Below are 13,682 nucleotides of genomic sequence, written 5' to 3'. Positions count from 1 at the left end.
GTGCCCTGGGGTCCTCGATGCCTGTGCCCGATGCCCAGGGCGAGCAGGTCACCCCCAGGACCCAGTGTCTCCAGGGCACAGTAGCCTCTCTCCTATAACAACCTAAGTGAAAAAACTATTCCTTTCCTTTGTCCATCTTTATATAGATGAATAGCCAAGATTTTATTTAAAGACAAACAAACAACTGTACTAAGCCTCCAGAACGAAAGGAATGAAGTGAGAAATTTCAGGAGGCATGAAAACTTAAGGCTTGTCCCCACGGCAGAACATTCATCATTGTGGAAAATAAGACAAACAGGCTTGTCATGTAGTTGGTGGGAACACGTGCTGGGGTGGTGATATTTAAACTCATTTTTAGAGACAAAGCACAAACTCACAAAAAGAAAATAAAGAGGTGACAGACCTATGCAGATGGGTGGAGCAAGGCGCACGGGGGAAGCGAGAAGCCCACACCTGCTCCTGCAGGGTCCGTGGCACCTCTCCTTCCCGGGTGCTCCACAGCTCCAGCCACATAGAGCAGTTCTCTACCACAAAAACAGACAACACCAAGGGGAATGTAAACTGGAGAGGCACGTTTGTGCCCCTGCGCCTCCCGTCACGTTGCGATGTCCACCCAGGATGCTTCCTTCCTTCGCACTGGCCTCCCACCTCTTACTTTCACACTGTCTGTCCTAATTTTACCCACTCAATGCCTGGGAAATTCCCAATTTCTTTGGGAACTCCCATTTGAGCTAACTTCTGGTTCTTTGTTCAGAGGACTTTGGGCACTGGCCATAATAGTCCAGCTATCGTGAGTGGTCATGGATAACAGGAGCGCAGCTCCCAAGGTTTGACCAACACCATGTGCAAAGTGAGACACCAGAACAAAGGGAAAAATGTTTTCACCAACTACAAGGAACTGCTTCATGTTTCTGGAAACTCACCACCGGTCTGAGTGTATGAAGCAGATTTCTAGTGGAGTTTGAAAGGGAGGATTCTGTGAGAAAACTTTCTCTGGGGGAAGAATGTGTCTGGGAGGGGCCGCCCCCATGCTTTACATCCATGACAGGGACACCCGTCCCTCACAGGGTGTGGGGACAACACAGTACAATGCCACCTGAGCAAAGTTTTCCTGTCACCTGCTCTCCTACTAAACTTTGGGGGTCAGTGATCAATACTAAAACAGACCTTGGAACTCCTGGGGGAATAGAGATGCAGCAGAGGAGAGGACCTGGCCCCCTTCCCAGCCTGAGGACAGGTGCACAGCCTGCAGCCACCTCTGTTTGGACAAGACAGAAGTTTTGCTCTGTATCAGGGACAATTTTAACTATTGGATTGAAAACATGTTTGTAACATAGATTATAAAACATTGTACCATAAAAATTTACCAAAAATCCATGGGATTTGTAGTTTTCTTCTAGTAATAGGGGAAAAACTTGCCCACGTTGTACGTTTTGAGGGCACAGCGTGAGACTAAGCTGGGTTGCATCTCAACACTACACACCTGGTCACCACAGTTAACAGGCAGGGTCTCTCTCTAAGGGCTCCATGAGGACTGGGCGGCTCAAATGCATCTGTGCAGGCTTACCCAGCACTGAGAACATCCCAAGCCTTAAGAAAAGGTCTGCTGATTTTTAATTTTTGACGAAAGCTATTTCTAGCACTACCCAGGCTCTCTTTTCAGACTTAGGCATTTTTTAAAGTAAATCAAGCAGGACCTCTAGCTCAATGAGGCCAGAGTTAAGGATTATAATTCAATATTAACTTCTTTTTTGAAGTGTTTGGTTTCCTTGTTCTGTGTAGAGAAGGAACAAGTAACTGTTGTACTGTCATAAAATGTACTGCACAAGATCATAAACCAACTCTGACAGCAGCAGGATATGCGACACACAGTCAAGGAGGGATGGCTGTATTTTAGATGCTCAATACCTCAATCTGCCTGCTTTCCTATTGGGAGATGATAAACAACCAGGTACTTTCACGCGCAGAAGTCCTGGAGCCCATGATGCACATCAGGCCAGTGAGAGGGCCAGGGCAGGCTGTGGGATTCCTGTTCACATGTACATACTCACGCACATACTCAGAGTCCATGTGTGTACACACATATATAGTATACATACATAACATATGCAGTGTACACACATAGAGTATATACGGTGTACACACAGTGTATATTCAGTGTGCACACACAGTATATGAAGTGTGCACACACAGAGTATATATAGTGTACACACACAGAGTATATACAGTGTGCACACAGAGTATATACAGTGCACACATACAGAGTATGCACAGTGTACACACAGAGCATATACAGTGCACACACAGAGAGTATGCACAGTGTGCACACACACAGAATGCACAGTGTACACACAGAGTATATAGGTACACATAAATAAGTGTGTGTATATATATATATGCATGCTTGGTGTGTATCGTTTCTCCGGTGTTTCTTGGCCTGTGAAAACTGTCAGTTCTCCACTGTGAACTGTCAGTTGGATTTCTACTTCCTGAAACCAAGCTATCTCTCCATGCAGTCTGGATCCCAGAGAACGAGCACAGATTAAATTGCTGTTCTGAAACAAGAATGCCCTCTTGGAAAGTACACTTTCCCTAAGAACGTATGGACCAGCCGCAACAACTCCTGCGTCACCCCTCAGCCAGTCTGGGGGCTCTGCTCACACGAGTGTACTCCAGACAGTGACAGAAGTATACTGCCACTCCGGTTAATGGATTTATCAAATACCTTATTTCATGCTTTCTGCTTTTGATTTATGAATTTTGATCCTGGAGACAAGGACCCTGTGAGTATTGATTGTGGGAAATGTCAGACTAACAGAAGTTAATTTCACTTGTGCGCGCGGAAGTCTCTGATTCTCTGACAGGGCTGTCTGTGGAGGACTGGCTGTCAGGTGCTCAGTGACATGGTACTGTCACTGCATGCTGTCACCACAGGCAGCCATCCCACCCAGCAGACCCAGCCACACTGAGTTATGGATTGAACTGACACAAATATGTATCAGGAAGTGGGCGCACCATGAGCCTCCAGCTGCTGGTGAAGAGGAAGAAGTTAGACCTGTAGGTCTGCTCTGCGTGGAGAGGGGGGTGGGGCAGGCAGGGTGCCCTGCCCTTGAGACTTCACGCTTTTGATTGCAATATGCCTGACAGGATAATGGAATGTCATTCTGCCAGCTCTTGAGCTGGTTAGGGACAGTTTATTTATTGATTGACTTTCTTTGTAAATTATCCATCTTTCCTATACCCAGTCACTGAGTCATTACTTATGCAATAATATACTAATGTGGTGTCATGCAGCGGGTGCATCTGCAAGTGAGGCCTTGTGTGCCTCAGAGGCTGTGTAGTGAGAAGGGAACCAGTTTCCTGAGCTGTAGACCCAAGACTTCATACAGGTTATGTTAGAAGATGATATCTCTGCTACATGCTATATGGTGCTTTAATTCACACATGGGTGCAAATGATTATGCATTCATAGAATGAGCATACTTTCTTAAGTTGCATAAAGACAAAGGAAAAACAAAATAGGAGTTTGTATAACAGACACAGTATTGTTTTCTGTTGCAATAATGCTAAGGCTAATTCAATCTTAATTGCACTATAACCTTTCAGTCAATATTTTTTTATTCTTGAAAAAAAAAGTATCTAAATTCAAAGGTCAAATATTAGAGAGTTTGACTAAAGGATTCAATGACACCAGCCCACTGTAGGTTTCTTGAAAAATATTAATGTTTTAAATACAGTTTACTTTTTAGAGTAGTTTTGTTTTCACAGCAAAACTGAGAGGATGACAGAGATTTCCCATATGCACCCTGACCCCACACATGCATAACCTTATCCATTATCAACATTCCCGCCAGACCGGTCCATTGGTTACAGTCGATGAACTTACACTGATACATCGTTATCACCCATAGTCCACAGCTCACAGTAGGGCTCACTCTTGGTGCTGTGCATTCTGGGGGTTTGGACAAATGTGTAATGACATGCATCCACCATTAGAGTGTCATACAAAGTAGCCTCACTGCCCTAAAAATCCTCAGTGCCGTGCCCATTCATTTATCCCTCCCTCCAACCCTGACAACCTTGGATCCTTTTATTTTCTACATAGTTTTGCGTTTTCCAGAATGTTCTATAGTTGATATCATATAGTATGTAACCTTTCCAGACTGCTTCTTCCACTTAGTGATTGCATCTAGGTTTCCTCTGTGTCTTTTCATGGCTTGATAGCTCATTTCTTTTTAGCGCGAATAATACTCAGTTGTTTAGATATACTACGGTTTATTTATCCGTGGGCCCACAAAGGACATCTTGATTGTTTTCAAATTTTGGAAATTATGAATAACACTGCTCTAATTATCCATGTGCAAGTTTTTGTATGGAGATAAATTTTCAGATCATTTGGAAAGATACCAAGGAACACAATTGCTGGATCATATGGTAAGAGTACATTTGGTTTTATAAGAAACTGTCAAAATATCCTCCAAAGTGGCTGCACCATTTTGCATTCCCACCAGCAGCAAATGAGAGTTCCTGTTGCTCCACATCTTTGCCAGAATTTGGTGCTGTCATTAGGTTTATAGATTGTTTGGACTGCAAATAAAAACAGTTTTACTGCCTCCTTCCTAACCTGGATGCCATTCATTTCTTTCTTTCTTTTTTTTTTTTAATTATGACACTGGCTAGAACCTCTAGTACAGTGTTGACTATAAATCATGTTCCCAATTTTATTGAGAAAGCATTTGGTCTTTTGTTATTTAGTATTACATTAGCTGAAATTTTTCATAAATGCCCTTTATCAAGGTAGGGAAGTTTACTTCTTATTCCTGGTTTGCTGAGAGCATTTATCAAGTATGGATGTTGGATTTTTCAAATGATTTTTCTCTACAGGGATAATAATATAAATTTCTTCTTTTAGCTGTTTAATTGATTGATTTTCAAATGTTGAATCAACCTTGCATTTGGAGATCAACCTCACTATATCCTGATAGGTTATCCTATATTTTTGGTTTGAATTTGCTAAAAATTGTTTCAAATATTTATATGTATGTTCACAAGGGATGCTCGTTTTTAGATGTCTTGTAATATCTTTCCCTGACTTTGATATCAGAGTAAAACTGGCTTTAAAGAATTAGTTGAGAAATATCCTCTCTTCTTCAATTTCATGGGAGAGCTTATGTAGAAGCAGCGTTCATTCCCAGTAAGTGTTTTCTCAGAATTCACCGGTGAAGCCTTCTGAGCCTGGAGTTTTCTTTGTGGGAAAGTCTTTTTTTTTTTTTAACAAGTTTAATTACTGTAATGAGCATGGGGCTATTAAGGTGTCCTGTTTCATCTTAAGTGAGATTTTGGTAGCTTCTTAAGTGTGTCTCTCATGAAATTGCAGACCTTGGTTGTCATCTAAGTTTTCAAATTTGTTGGCATAAAGTTATTCATGTTTCTTTATAATTCTTTTAATATCTGTAGAAACTGGTGATGTCTCATTCTTGGTAATGGTAAATTGTTTGTGCTGTTTTTTTCTTGATCATTCTGTCTAGAGGTTTATCAATTTTATCGATCTTCTCAAAAACCCAGTTTTTGGTTTCACTGATTTTCTCTATTGTATTTCTGTTTTCTATTCAATTGATGTCAGCTCTAATCTTCATTATTTCTTGTCTTCTGCTTACTTTCAGTTTGATTTGCTCTTCTTCCTCTACTGTTTTGAGGCAGAAGCTGAGGCCAATGAGTTGAGACCAGTCTTTGTTTCCAGTATATGCACATGATGCTGCACATTTCACCCTAAATGCTGGTATAGCAGCATCTAGCATTTCCAGTTTTCATTTTGACTTCTTCTTTGACCCATGGGCCTTTTAAGAAACGTGCCATTCATTTTCAGGTAGTTGGGAATTCTCCAGACTTCTTTCTGTTATTGATTTCTAATTCCACTCCATTGTTGCAGAGCACTAGCCTGTATGACTTGAATCCTTTTAAATGTATTCAAACTTTTTTATGGCCTAGGACAGAGTCTATCCCAACCAATTCCCTATGTGCACTTGAACAGAATGTGTGTTCTTTTTATTGGTGGGATGTTCTCCTAATAACAATGAGGTCAAAGTGGCCAATAGCATTGCTCAATTTTTCTATATGCTGCCTGATTTTCTGTCTAATTCTTCTAGAAGCTACTGAGATGGGTTAAGGAAATCTTTAGCATTAATTGTGATGTGTCCATTTCTCCTTGCAGTACTATGAGATTTTGCTTCATGTGTTTTGAAGCTATGTTACTAGGTGCATAAATGTTTAGAATTTGTATATCCTCCCGTTTAACTGGACTTTAATCATTAGGAAATGAACTTCTCTGCTAACACCTTTTTCTCTGAATTCTAATGCATACTTATAGACTGACACCAACTTTGTTCTAATTAGAGTTAACATGGTATATAATTTTCCATCCTTTTATTTTCAGTCTGTTTGTGTCTTTAAATTTAATGTGTGTGCAGAGAGGGGCGGGCTTGCTATCTAATCTCAGAGTCTTTGGCTTAGAGCAATCCCATTTCACATCATCTCTTCCATTATAGTGTGAGCAAATACTTTCTTAGTTTTATTCTCCATTAGATTTCTCCCAATATGAGATTGCAGTCACAATTTCATACCATGAATAGTGTGCAGGGTGCTAGTTGTAAGGGCTAGAGAGATTTAGGAGACTTCAAAGTCATTTTACAATTAATATGTATCATACAGAATTGTAGTACCTATACCAGACCTTATTCTAGACTCTGGACTTGTTTTTGTTGTATTTGTTTGTTTTTAAAGCATAGTCTAATCAGCTGACCTTAAGATAGGGAGATTATTCTGGATTTTCCTCTGGCCTCATATAATCACAGGTCTTTAAGTGTGGAAGGGGAAAGCAGAGCCACATGATTTTAGAAACACTCAACTTCCCTTTGAAGTTAGGAGGGGGCTGTGAGACAGGAAATGCAGGCAACTTTTAGGAGTTGTGAGAGGCAAGAAAATGCATTCTTCCCTGGAGCTCCCAGAAGGAATACAGCCCTGGTGATGCCTTGATTTCAGCCCAATGAGATCCATCTCAGATCTACAACTTCCAGAACTATAAGATTATACATTACACACTTACAGCATTCACCAATAATATAACAGAGTATAAACAAAGTCTTAGGGCACCTGGGTGGCTCAGTCATTAAGCATCTGCCTTTGGCTTGGCTTGTGATCCCAGGGTCCTCAATCTCTCTAGCCCTTACAACTAACACCACACACAATAATGGGAGAGATGATGGGCTCCAGTCTGGTTTGGTTCTGAAATTGTTCTCTGACTTTACCCAGATTATTCTCAGACAAGGTAGCCCCAGCCCCAGTTACACCCCAGCCCAGCCCAGACCAAGACCAGATCCAGCCCAAACCCAGACCCAGCCCAGACCCAGACCCAACTCAGCCCCAGCTCCAGCTCCAGCCCAGCCTCAGCATAGACCAAACCCAGACCCACACCAAATCCAGCCCAGTCCCAGACCCAGTCCAGCCCAGCTCAGGAGTAAATCAAGTTTGTTCCATCAGTCACAATGGCCACATATCTTTCAGGAGACTCAGTAGACTTAAGTGTGAGTTTGTGACTCAAATCTGGTTAATTAGTCATTAAAAGACATTTGTTGAGAGTGCTCTGAGAAATATTTTCCATTTTGATAAATAAAGCACAAGAGAAGGAATCATTTCTTTTATCTCTGCATGATTTTATAAAGATATGAAGCCTGGCATTCCTGAGGCTCCTTGACCATGAGGAGGGCCAAGTATAATGCACTAAGGAGCAGTGAGCCAAAGATGGAGAGACATGGGTACAGATGTTTTTAAGTCCTGACTAAACACTAGCATCACTCATCTCCAGACATCTTGCTACATGGGATCATAAATCATTTACTATTTGAGCCAGTTGAATCATTTCCTATTGGTTTCCCTATAATATACTACTTAGGGTGCTGAGTGCTGGCTTAACAAGAAACGAATCAGGGTGTGTGTGTGTGCGTATGTGTATGTGTGTGCATATGTGTTTGTGTATGCACGTGCATGCATGTGTGTGTGTGTATTTGTGTATGTCTGTGTATGTATGTGTGTGTGTATTTGTGTTTGTGTGCATGTGTGCATGTGTGTGTGTCCATATGTGTGTGTCCCTGTGTGCATGTGCGTGTGTGTGTGTGCACGCATGCCTCTCCTCTAAGCCTTAAGACCAATGTTAAAGTAGAAACTTAAGTGTGGCGAGCGGCTACAGCGAGTCACTAACTACAAGGGTCACTAACTTACTAACCCTTGGATGTCAGGCAGCTCACACAAATGCTCTGGGCCTCAGTTTCCTCACACTGACTTATTACATGGGGTCCTCTCATGAGCTACTCAAAGTTCTAAGACATTTAAAAAATGTAAAGTACAACATAAATTCTAAAACACAGCACAATCAATCCCATCCTGCTTAAAGCCATTAGAAGTGCTGTCAAATATAAGAGGGCAGAAGGCTTTTTTTTTTTTTTTTTTGTCTATACACCAATTTTCAAAGGCCTTTTGGGGTGTCATTGAATTTCAGAAATGTGACTATCACTCTGCAGTTTCCTAATGATCTTGTCTTAGAAATGGCAAAGGTAAAGAATTTAAAAGAAATTACAGCAATTTTGGAATAGATTTGGCTCTATGTACTTCTCATTAGTGTACCAAATAGTTTATAGTTGATGTAGAGTGACATTATCAGTAAGGTACCAAAAAGGGTTTTGAGTAAAAACTAATAGCAAGGTGAATATGAAAGAAGTATTTTCTGGGCATAGAACAAAATTAGGCAGTCCAAAAAATCTTCTTTGATCACACCTTAGTTATAGCACAGTAGAGCTCTAGAAATTCTCCTTAAGTAACCAGATGATAGAATTCCTTCATTTTAAGCATTAGTCTTTTTTAGGATCTGCAAAACAAGGCTGGCACTTCTAGCTAGTACAGAGAACATCGGTGGGTCTCTCTCCTACTCTGTCCCCTCCCCAGATTTCTGTTGGGGAGCCCTGTGGTCCTGGAAGGACAGCTCCAAAGCTGTCACCTATTATAAGCTCTCCTACTTGATGCTGTAATTAGTTTAAACCTATTCATGAAACCTAAGCCCGAATTACTGTCAAAATGTTCGCAAGACGTAGTAAAGGAACTGGTGTCTCCATTCAGACATACATGAAGCCCGTGGCTGCCATCTTGCTCCTACAAAGGCAGGAAGCTTGTGGGGGTGGAGTGGTCACCTTGAGGAGAGGACATGGAGGAGAGGCAATCGCATCCCCCTGGATTTCTCATTTACATAAGCCAATAAAGCCTACCGCTCCTTTGTTACTCTGTTACTTTTAAACTGCCTACTTTTTATTGCTTTAAGTGATGCTGTAAGAGTATAGGTCAACACCTTGGAAACTGAACACTTGTAATTTTTTAAGAAGAGCTGATAATATAAATCATGTTAGTAGATGGAGAACAATATAAAATCTTAATAGTAATGTTCAGTGTGTTCCAGAAATCATGAATCTATGCATGCTACACCATGGCTACATTAAGTGCTAAATGAGGTAGAAATCCACACCTATGCTGCCTCCACGTCTTGTCCTCAAAGGACCTTTCTGCTACCCATGCCCATCCTCACCTGGCAAACTGCTACCTTACTTAAGCCTGGTGCATGGCATCTCTATTCCAGAAAAGTCTTCCTTTCTGGATTTAGTGCTTCTCTTTTAGGCTAGTTATATTGTGTGCACATAGCCATCACAGCACCCAGCAACGGTTGGGTTTTTGTTACGTGTGCCTTCTTCTCTCACTGGACTCTGAGCATCTGAGAGTAGGGAATTTGTTTGATTTTGTATCATGCAGGAAAAGCATCATGCTTGTTGTTCAACAGTAATTGATTGTTGAGGGAACAAATAAATGAACAAATGCAAAAATGCAGGAGTGGGCATTTGGGTGAACGGGACAAAGAATGGACAATAATGGCATAATATAATTCCTGCCATCAATGTCATGATTATAGAAATGCTGGTCTTCATTGTGTGATTTCTTTGTAACAAACGTGAAGCTTAGTTGAAGTTTATAAAACATGAGTGTGTGACCAAAAGATAATTAACTATGAGGCTGTGTATTGGCCCAGATTTGTAGCTGATATTGTCAAAAAGTGTCAGCTGAAAAATCATTTCCTAGTTTGCGATGCTGATGGCTGTGAGGTTTCCCCAGGCAGGATGGGAACTCAACACAGCTTTCTGTCTGGATCTGGGCTGGATAAACAGCAACAAGCACCACCCAGCTGTCCCTGTCACTATCGTTGGCAACCAGCTCTTTGTTGGTGCCCGTTCTGTCACTGCTGCTAAACACTTTGAAAATCACCACCGTACATTCCTCTGCGGTGCCAATTTTCCAACGAGCAACATAAACTGTGGGCATGCCTACCTCCCTTGCTAGATTGTAAGCAACTGAGATAATATTTAATGTTGTATCACCCTGAAAAGCATGGTGCTCGACACAAAGCAGGTCCTCAATGAATGATTGTTGAGTGAGTGAATAAATGAATGCATGCCAAAATATTAATATGTTGGTTATAATTGCTTGGCAGTAGACCTATGCATCATGGAGCCTCTCCGTCGTCAGACATGTGGTGCCCCTTGAGCCACACAGATGAACTTCAGAAATACTGGAGCTGATGGAGGTAAGAATTTGATGTGAAACACCTATAATCTTAAAAATCTGTTAATTTTTTTAAACCCATGTATCGGGGCACCTGGGTGGCTCAGTCGGTTGGGGTTCTGCCTTCAGCTCAGGTCATGATCTCAGGGTCCTGGGATCGAGTCCCGTGTCGGGCTCCCTGCTCATCAGGGAGCCTGTTCTCCCTCGGCCCCTCCTCCCCCAGCTCTGCCTGCCGCTCCCCTTGCTTGTGCTCTCATGCTGTCTCTGACAAATAAATAATTTAAAAAAATATAAAAATAAAATCCATATATCTACACAGAGTTAAGTTAGGTGAAATAAAATTTATCTGTGAAAATATCTTCAAAATCTAAGTATTTTTTAAAAGGCAATGGATCCAACACTTTTTAAATTATCTTTACTTCTGTGTTCCGATATTAAGGATGTAAATCAGTTTCTCTTACAAGTCTACTTGTCTAAACAAAACTTCTAGAAATGCAAGTTTTAGGGAGCTGTTTGGATTTTACATTAATGATTTTGCTGTGGACAAGCCCCACCGATCTCCCAATTAGATTAGTTATTTGCTGAATGCAACCATCTATTTCATGTCTTTTAACATTCATTCATACAGTAAAAAAAAAGGTAATAAAAACACACAACCCCTTACCTTCAGTCACATTTATGTTCATTGATTCAGTTAAATTCTGTAGCCACATATGATTACAGATACCATTTATTATATTGTATCATTGCTATGCACCTAAAAGTTTGGATGGAGTATCTTATTCCTAGAAAGATTGTAAGAGATAGGAAATAAGTGAATTGCATTGATTATTAGAAATGAGAACATCAGGAGCAAGATGGCGGAGGAGCAGGAGACCTGGATTTCGTCTGGTCTCAGGTATTCAGCTGAATAGGGATCAAACCATTCTGAACACCTACGAACTCAACAGGAGATCGAACAGGAGAGTAGCAACAACTCTCTGAACAGAGAAGCGACCACTTTCTGGAAGGTAGGACGTGCGGAGAAGTGAATCCGAGGCGATATTCGGGAGGATAGACGGCGGGGGAGGGGGCCTCCGTCGGCCGCTTCTGGCAAGTGCTAGAGCCGCGGAGCACAAAATCGGACCTTTTAGAAGTCGGCTCCGCGGAGGGACGTCGCTCCAGTGGCTAAGCGGGGGGTGGAACCCTCGCGGGACAGTGTGGTCTCAGGACCCTCGGGGTCACAGAGAGACCGGGGGTGCCTGAGTGCGGCAGAGCTCCCAGGGATCGGAGCGGGGAAGCCGGCTGCAGAGACGGAGCCGAGGCGCGGGCTCTCAGCTCGGGGTGGCCATAAACTGTGATCCGCGGCCCAGTCGGGCCACTGCTCCTCCAGCAGGGACCCAACAAGCGGCAGAGCCGGGGAGACTCCCCTTCCTCCCTGGGGAGGAGCGGCGCGGGAGCGCACCGCAGGGATCTGCTGGGTTTGGAGACTCCACCCGGGGTCATGTGCCAGAGATAGAAACGCTCGGTCACAGGCCGGGTGAGCACGGAGTGCGGCCGGAGACCGGGGACACGGGAGTGACTGCTTTTCTCTGGGGGCGCACTGAGGAGCGGAGCCCCGAGTTCTCAGCTCCTCCGGGCGGAGATTGGGAGGCCACCATTTTCACCCTGGTCCTCCAAAGCTGTACCAGAGCTCGCAGGGAACAAAAGCTCCTGAGAGCAAACCCGAGCAGCTTGCTTAGCCCGGACTGACAAGGGCGGGGCAATTCCGCCTCCTGCAAAGACGTTTGGGAACCATGGCAACAGGCCCCTCCCCCAGAAGATCAGCACGAACAGCCAGCAAGCCAAGACCAAGGTTACCGATCAAGGAGAACGGGAGAACTCCAGCACTAGGGGAATACTGCACATAGAATTCATGGCTTTTTTTTACCATGATTCATTAGTTCATCAAAGTTAATTTTTTTAACTGTTTTTTTTTTTATTTTTCTTTTTCCCTTTTTCAACCAACATCTTATCATTCCCTTTTCTTAAAAAAAAACATTTTTTATTTTACATTTTTAGAGTCATATTTTATCCCTTCATAGTAGTTACCCTTATTTTTGGCATATATATATATAAGTTGTTCTCTCTTTAAAATTTTGAGATACAGTTTCTTCTAACAGATCAAAATATACCCTAAATCACTAGTGTATGGCTTTGTTCTATTCTCCTGCCTGATCACATTCTCTTCCTTTTTTCTTTTTTTTTTTTAAATCTTCTTCTTTCTTTTTCAAACAACTTATCTTATCAATTCTTTTTATAAAATCTTTTATAATTTTCATCTTTACAGTCATCTTCCATCCCTTCATTGTATCAACCCTTATTTTGTACATATAAGTCTTTCTTCCTTTAAAATTTTAGGAGGCACTTTTTTCTAACAGACCAAAATATGCCCAAAATCTAGTGTTTGGCACTGATCTATGCACTAGCCTGATCATAGTTTACCATATTCTGCTTTTTTTGTATTGTTCTGTTTTTGTTTTTATCTTTTTTCTTTTTTTTCTCTTTCTTTTTTCTTTCTTTCCCTTTCTTTTCCCCTGGTATCAGGTCTTTTCTGATTTGTATACAGTATATTTGCTGGGGACGTTGTTAACCTGTTAGCATTTTGTTCTCTCATTCATGTATTCTCTGGACAAAATGACAAGACGAAAAAAATCACCTCAGCAAAAAGAACAAGAGGGAGTACCATCAGCCAGGGACCTACTCAATACGGACATTAGTACGATGTCGGACCTAGAGTTCAGAATCATGACTTTAAAGATACTAGCTGGGTTTGAAAAAAGCGTGGATGTTATTAGAGAAACCCGTTCTGGAGAAATAAAAGAACTAAAATCTAACCAAGTCGAAATCAAAAAGGTTATTGATGAGGTGCAATCAAAAGTGGGGGCACTAAGTGCTAGGATAAATGAGGCAGAAGAGAGAATCAGTGATATAGAAGACCAAATGATGGAAAATAAAGAGGCTGAGAAAAAGAGAAATAAACAACTACAGGATCACGAGGGCAGAATTCGAGA

This window comes from Callorhinus ursinus, unplaced genomic scaffold (assembly GCF_003265705.2).
Source record: "Callorhinus ursinus isolate GAN/ISIS: 27379988/994484 unplaced genomic scaffold, GSC_fseal_2.0 scaffold11, whole genome shotgun sequence".
Taxonomy (NCBI): domain Eukaryota; kingdom Metazoa; phylum Chordata; class Mammalia; order Carnivora; family Otariidae; genus Callorhinus; species Callorhinus ursinus.
Note: the sequence above shows the minus strand (reverse complement) of the source record.